The following is an 8,397-nucleotide window of genomic DNA, read 5'->3' on the forward strand; positions in this document are numbered from 1 at the left end:
TTGTGAACACTCTTTGTTTTACCAAAATTGCTGCCAACACTTAGAATCAACAGAGCTCCTGAGAATTTTTACTTTAAACTCATGTCCTTCTTTTTAATTTTGGTGATGGTTGTGAGTGAACCAGTCCGGTGAAGCTCACCGGAGAAGGAGACTGGAGCTTTGGCTCTGGTGGTGTGCTGGCATTCATCTGAGCCCCATGATCCATTTCAAACATTTTAATCTCGCGCCTTGGTTTTGCATACCATCCATACAACGCTTTGACTTGTGCCTCTTTTAAACATAAAATTTTGTTAAAAGCAATCAACTCACTTTGAAATTGATACCACGAACTACGAGGTTTTGATCCCTCATTTTATGTTGGTACGTAGGCACAAGTCCGAAGGTCTTGTCAAACACAAAAATATAATTAATGAATTATTTTCTCATCCCCACACTTTATTTATTGCAAACATTTTTTCATACCAAAACACCTGTACACACAAAAAAGGGCTCCCTAGGAGTACCTAGAACACTTTGGGTGCTAACACCTTCCCTCTGTGTAACCAACCCCCTTACCTGTGATCTCTGACTTTTATTAGTTTTTATTTGAAAACTTCTTACTATTTGGGTTTTGTTCATACTTTTTCCCTTTTCACTTGGAAACAATAAAAGTGCGATGACGACTCTGGTTTAATTGACGTTAAGTTTATCCATTTCTTAATGGTCATGAATTTACCGCTACATAAATTAAGTGGCGACTCTGCTAGGGAGTAGTCCTCAGTGGGTTTAGCCTACTTTTTTGTGTGTATATAATTGTGTATTTGATATTTATATATTTGTTTGTATGATATAATCTGCTTGTTGTGCTTGGTGATCTCTGAGTGGTGAGATAAGTTCTAACCCGAACTTGAGTGCAATTAAGATAGGAAGATGGTATAGTCATGTTCGAATTATGTAGAGTAGTCCTTAACAAGTTGGCTTGAGATCCATCTACTTAGTGGTGACCCTTTTAGAGTTATGAATGCCACACAAGTTATTTGTGGTTAGGCATTACTTTCTCTGATTTGGGGTCCGAGAAGCTGAGGACCGTAGATCATTTAAACCAACTTGGCCTATTTAGGACGTAGTGCGGAGAATGTTCAAGTGTGGACTTGATAACAGTTGTTACGTGATACTACACTCAGACGAGTTTCTCTTGAGAATATTATGGGTTGATGAGTTAGTCATCCTAACCTGTAATATCCGATAGATGGAATTAAGACTCTGGGAACTTTTTAGAACATGATGTACATGTTTTATCCTTAGTACACTCCTTTGGGATGGTTCTTAACGTGACTCCATGCTCATGACTCACAACAAACCCTTGATTCTTGGTTGATCCAATCAAGTCTTGTCAATATCAATGGAACTTGGGTGTTGATAAGGTGAAAACCACAATCCACCAAAATGGATGATTGATCTTGACAATGTCTTTATTCATCCCCTGACCTTTGTTTGTTTGCCTTGTGTGTGATCCTTTACTTGTGATTGTTGCATTCATGCACTCATGCGCATCATGACATTCATCACACAAATAATAACTTCAAGGAACTGAGGTTTTATTTGAAAATATTTTCAGACCATGGATTATGGACGAAGGAACACTAAGAAGTACAGTTTCAGATGACCGGATTTGAAAGAGCTAAGGAAGTTATCATCTTTTGTATTAGATCCCTTGGACTTCAAACAACGTCATGGGAAGCTTTTGTATGTGTTATCTGCTGATGTAGTGGGAGGACTCTTGAGTGTGTTGGTTCAGTTTTATGACCCTCTCTACCGTTGCTTCACTTTTCCTGATTATAAGCTCGTGCCTACGTTGGAGGAGTATTCCCATCTCTTGGGAATACCTATTTCTGACAAGGTGACTTTTAGTGGATTGGAGGAGATTCCTAGATCTCATATTATAGCTGAAGCTCTTCATCTGAAGAAGTCTGAGATTGAGGCTCATTGGGTGAAAAAAAGAGGAATGTTTGGATTGACTTTTGAGTTCCTTATTGGGAAAGTTATTGCCTATGCTCAAGCCGGTAGTATGGATGCTTTTGAAGCTATCTTTGTGTTGCTCATCTATGGGTTGGCTTTGTTCCCTAACATTGATGGTTTTGTTGATGTTAACGCCATTAGAATCTTATTGATTGGATATCATGTGCCTACTTTGTTGGGTGATATGTATTTCTCTTTGCATCTAAGGAATTCTAAAGTTCGTGGAACTATTGTATGTTGTGTTCCTCTTTTGTACAAGTGGTTTATTTCGCACTTGGCTCAGACGCCTGCTTTTGTGGAGAACAAACAATGTCTAAGGTGGTCTCAGAGACTTATGTCTCTCACTAATGATGATATAGTTTGGTATGATTCTTCATTGGGTAGCTTGGATATTATTGATGGTTGTGGTGAATTATCTAATGTGCCTCTCATTGGTACACAAGGAGGAATCAACTACAACCCTGCTTTGGCTCATTGTCAACTTGGGTTCTCCTTGAGAGACAAGCCTAATAATACTCAGTTAGAAGGTCTTTTCTATCAAGAGGGTAAAGATCCCCAACATTTGAAGTAGAATATAGTCCATGCTTGGCATAATGTGCATAGGAAAGGAAGATACGAGTTTGGTCCGTGCAACTGTGTAGCTTTGGAAACTTATACTTCTTGGGTGAAGAAGAGAGATTTGGAGTTGAAGATGCCATATGCTTGTGAAAGACCTATGTCTATGGTTGTGGTTGAGCCATTAACTCTCCTTAACCAATATGTAGAGGAGTTGGAAGGAGCACTCGCCAAGATGAAGTAAGAGAAGGACATGTGGGAATAACGGTTCCATGCTTGGAACAGAAAGCATGACGAGTTGCAGCTTGAGTCTAAGGATAAAGATGCACTTATTGAGCTTCTTGAAGACCGAGTAGTGAAAAGACAGAGAGAACCAGCGGGTCCATATTCCTCCAGTATGCCCGAGCCTTCCAGTGCCTGGAAAAAGATTGTTGATCAACTTGTCCTCGAGAAGGCTCAAATAAAGACATCCTTTGAGTCTGAGATTCGGCGCATCCGAAGGAAGTACGCACCTACAACCAGATCATCTGACACCGTTGTTAGGGGATCCTTAGGATGACTAGTTTCCTTTTCTCTTGTATTTGTATTTTGGCTTCTGAAATTATACTCACTGTAATCCTTCTGATTAATGAATAAAAGAGATTTTTATGGTCAATCAAATTATTACAATTGTTATTATATATTTGCAAATAAAATAATATGTTCCTTGAAAATAAAAACAATCAAAGCATTGCATTTCATGCATCATTTGCATAACAAGTTTTTCTTCCGCCCAATGTCTTATTGGTTATTCTTCTGTGCTTCAGCCAAGCTGACTCATCGATACAATACTTGCGCCAATCATCCGAGAATCATGGAACACTTGGAACAAGAGAACCAAGAGTTGAAGGACGAGATTGCTCGCTTGACGGCCATGATAGAGTCTGTGTTAGCTGCTCAGAGTCAATCTTCTCCAATGTCTGCAACTCCTCCTCCTCAGAGGACTGACATTTCAGTGGTTGTTACTTCAACCATGCCTGCCACTCAGTTTGCTCCTGCTATGCCTGCCGGATTGCCATGGGAAATGCCGTCGAACTTTGTGCCTGAAGGGTTTGTGCCTACTTTTGCTTCCATGCCGACATCTAGCCCAGTCATGTTCGTTACGCCTCTAGTTGTTCAAACTCTGCCTCGTGTTGAGGACACCATCTACCATTCCGAGCCATCTGAGGGTCCGAATGTTTATGAGAAAATGGATAAGATGAAAGACCAATTCCTTGAGCTGCGAAAGGAGTTGAAGACCTTGAGTGGAAAATATTTGTTCAGTAAGAGTGCTGCGGAACTTTGCTTGGTTCCCAACATCAAGATCCCGATGAAGTTCAAAGTCCCTGACTTTGAAAAGTATAAGGGAAACACCTGCCCACTTAGCCATCTTGTCATGTATGTCAGGAAAATGTCGATGCAAACTGATAATGATCAATTACCGATTCATTACTTTCAAGAAAATCTGACCGGTTCCGCTCTGAGGTGGTACATGGGTTTGGATAGTGCGAGTGTCCGCACGTTCAATGATTTTGGTGAGGCTTTTGTGAAGCAATATAAATACAACGTTGATATGGAACCAGATAGGGACCAATTGAGGTCTATGTCTTAAAAGGATAAGGAGACGTTTAAAGAGTATGCCCAAAGATTGAGAGAGCCTTCCGCTCATATCAATCCTTCATTGGTAGAAAAGAAGATGACCAAGATTTTTCTCAAGACCCTGAGCTCGTTTTACTATGAGCGAATGCTTGCTAGTGCCCCTAGTGACTTTACCGAAATGGTAAATATGGGGATGAGATTAGAAGAAGGTGTCAGTGAGGGACGGTTGTTTAAGGAAGAGGTATCTTCGAGCAAGAGGTATGGTAACAGTTTCGCTAAGAAGAAGGAAGGCGGAACCAATGTTGTGTTAGTTGGGAGGCAGAGAAGGCCTCATGTTAGAAGAAGTCCGCAACCCTGTCAACACCATCATCAAGTATCATCTGTTATTCCAATGTTTTCCAACAATCAATCAATACCAGTTCAACAACAATGTCAACAATAGCCACAACAAAGAACCAACAACTACAACAACTATAACAACAACACCAACAATAATCAACAACATAACTTTGAGAGGAAGAAGGTCTCTTTCGACCCAATTCCTATGTCATATGCTGAATTGTACCCATCCTTGGTTCTCAATAACCTACTCTGACCAAGAAATCCGCCACAAATTCCAGAACCACTTCCATGGTGGCATAAGCCAGAACTCCGTTGTGCCTTTCACTAAGGGGATCCTGGCCATGATATTGAGAACTGCTACCCGTTGAAATATGAGGTCCAAAAGCTAGTGAAGAGTGGGATGATGTCCTTTGAGGATCGTGCGCCGAATGTGAAAGCTAACCCATTGCCTGCTCATTGAAATTCCTCTGTTAATATGGTAAATGGTTGTCCAGGGAGTTTCCGAGTATTTGACGTGCGACGTATTCGTTGATCTTTGGTTGAGATGCATAAGACCCTGTACACCATCAATGATTGTGAGCATGACCATTTCGATTGTACAATTTGCAGTGTGAACCCCCGTGGGTGTTCGGTTGTCAAGAGAGATATCCAGAAGTTGATGGATGAGAATCTAATCCATATTTAACAGTCAAGAGATATAGATGATGTCAACATGATAATACCAGTGTTTAAGACCCCTGAGCATGTGGTATTTCAGTTCGATAGCAACAATAGTAACAACTTCAACAGATCGGTATCGTCGTTAGTGATACGGTTAGTGGGCCCAGTCTCGTATGCATCTGATAGAGCTGTCCTATATCAGTATAATGCAACTATGTTGGAGAATGGTCAAGAGGTTCCGTTGCCTACGACCAATTCTGTTGTGAACATTGCAGATGTTTCGAAGGTGACCCGTAGTGGTCATGTTTTGGGGCCTGTTTTCCCGAAGGATATAGAGGATGTTGGTAAGAGGATGAGGTACCTGTAGTAGATCCGGTTAGTGCTCCAAAGTGTCAGTCTGGTGAATCCATCAGTTTGAAGACTAATGATGATGATGAGGTACTTCGTTTGATCAAGAAAAGTGAATTTAATATGGTGGAGCAGCTGCTCCAGACTCCCTCCAAAATTTCAGTGATGTCTCTGCTTATGAATTCTGAAGCGCACAGAGAAGCATTGCAAAAAGTATTGGAGCAAGCTTATATGGAACATGATCTGACAGTAGATCAATTTGACCATATTATGGCTAATATCACTTCCTTCAATAATCTGAGCTTTTATGATGAAGAACTTCCCGAGGAAGGCAGAAATCATAACATAGCACTGCATATATCGATGAATTGTAAGGAGGACGCGTTGTCAAATGTGTTGGTTGATACTGGTTCTTGATTGAATGCACTCCCGAAGTCGACTTTGTCAAGGTTATCGTATCAAGAAGCTCTGATGAGATACAATGGCGTGATTGTCAAAGCTTTTGATGATTCTCGTAAGACTGTTATTGGTGAGGTGGACCTTCCAATAAAGATAGGTCCGAGTGATTTCCAAATTACTTTTCAGGTAATGGATATCCACCCGGCCTATAGTTGCTTGTTAGGAAGGCCATGGATACATGAGTCAGGAGTTGTGACATCCACTCTGCATCAGAAATTGAAATTCGTGAAGAATGGAAAGCTCATAATGGTTGGTGGAAAGAAAGCTCTGTTGGTAAGCCATATGTCGTCTTTCTCATATGTTGAAGTTAAGGATGAGATTGGAACTCCGTTCTAAGATTTATCTATTGTTGAAGAAAAGAGATTTGGGGCACCTATGTCCTATTTTAAAGATGCTCAGAAAATTGTTGAAGATGGTAGTTCTGATCAGTGGGGCCGGATGATAGAGGTCGCCGAAAACAAGAATCGTGTTGGTTTGGGATTTCAGCAAGGGTCGTCTCTGATTAAAGTAGAAGACGTGCAACCCAATTTTCGTAGCAGAGGGTTCATTCATGGCAATGAGCAACACTCAACTGCCATGATCGAGGGTGGCGAAGACGAAGACTGCACCAATATTGTGCCGCATGGAAAAGCTTACAACAATTGGACCGATTTCGATGTTCCTGTTATTGTTCATCGCTCTAAGTATTTTTTTTTTTTAATTTTGAAAATCCTTCTCCTATTCCTAAGGGAGAAGCGAACATTGTCAAGCATCTTTCAATTTGATCATTAATAAAATGCAATTCTACTCATCCACATTTATGATGTTTTATTTTTACTTTTTGCTTTCCTGAAAGTGGTAATCACATAAAATATGATTGAATAATTAATAATTGTCCATCTGCATAATATCTGGTCACAATTCACTTCTCTAAAATCAAAATATCAAATCATTATGTAGGTTGGTTTCTAAACCCATTGAATACGATGATCCTACTCCTTCTCCAAACTTTGAATTCCCAGTGTTTGAGACTGAGGAAGAAAGTGATGAAGAAGTGTCTGATGAATTGTCTCGTCTACTTGAGCACGAGGAAAAAGCCATTCAGCCATTCGAAGAGCAGATTGAGTTAGTCAACTTGGGTTCCGAAGATGATGTGATGGAAGTCAAGATTAGGTCTCGATTGTGTCCAGAGGTTAAGAAGGGGTTGATTGATCTTCTTCAACGGTATTTAGATGTATTTGCATGGTCCTATCAAGATATGCCTGGTTTGGATTATGAGATTGTGGAGCATAGATTGTCGTTGAAGTCAGAATTCCCGCCAGTCAAGCAGAAGTTGAGGAGAACTCATCCTGATATGGCAGTGAAGATCAAAGAAGAAGTGCAGAAACAGATTGATGCTGGTTTCCTTGTTACTGCTGAGTATCCGCAGTGGGTCGCCAATATTGTGCCTGTTCCAAAGAAGGATGGAAAAGTCCGTATGTGCGTCGATTATAGAGATTTGAACAAAGCTAGTACGAAAGATGATTTCCCTCTGCCACACATTGACATGTTGGTAAACAATACAACTAAATTCAAAGTATTTTCATTTATGGATGGATTTTCTGGATATAATCAGATCAAAATGGCACCTGAGGATATGGAGAAGACCACATTCATTACACCCTGGGGAGCATTCTATTATAGAGTGATGCCTTTCGGTTTAAAGAATGCTGGTGCAACTTACCAGAGAGCAATGACCACTCTTTTTCATGATATGATGCACAAAGAGATCGAAGTCTATGTTGATGATATGATTTCTAAATCCAGTGATGAAGAAGATGAAGGTGAGAAAAACAAGAAAGGGGGGGTTTGAATTGTTTGGAAAAATAAGCGTTTTTCAAAATGAAAATCACACAAGGATTTTATACTGGTTCGCTTATAACACAAAGCTACTCCAGTCCACCCGGCCAAGGTGATTTCGCCTTCAACAAGGACTTAATCCACTAATCTTGAAAGATTACAAACAACGTCTAAGATAAAAAATCTCTTAGCCCTCTCAAGTATACAGACTACACAGAGTCACTTGAGGAAATCAACAAACAATAGAAGAAAGATTTATGTAATCTAGAGTGCTTCTAAGAAAGCAAGTATTACAATATTAAGAACAAGAGTTTTTCACGTAATAAGCAAAAGCTTCGTGAAGATCTTAGAGAGCAAGAGTGTTTTTCTTGAGCGTTTATGTTTCAGTATAATTTTTCCTTGTATATGTAGTAGTTGCTGAATGTTGATTTGCAATCCTTTATATAGATCAATGAGGTAGTAGTTGAAACTGATGAGTAATAAGATGAATTTACGCCATAACATAAACAACTTCTGTAGGATAACTTTTTCTCCTTGAAATGACTACTTACCACAAGTAGTATCTTCTTTATTGAAATTGGAGATTAACGTCTCTTTCTT

Source organism: Lathyrus oleraceus, chromosome 6, assembly GCF_024323335.1.
Source record: "Lathyrus oleraceus cultivar Zhongwan6 chromosome 6, CAAS_Psat_ZW6_1.0, whole genome shotgun sequence".
Lineage (NCBI taxonomy): Eukaryota > Viridiplantae > Streptophyta > Magnoliopsida > Fabales > Fabaceae > Lathyrus > Lathyrus oleraceus.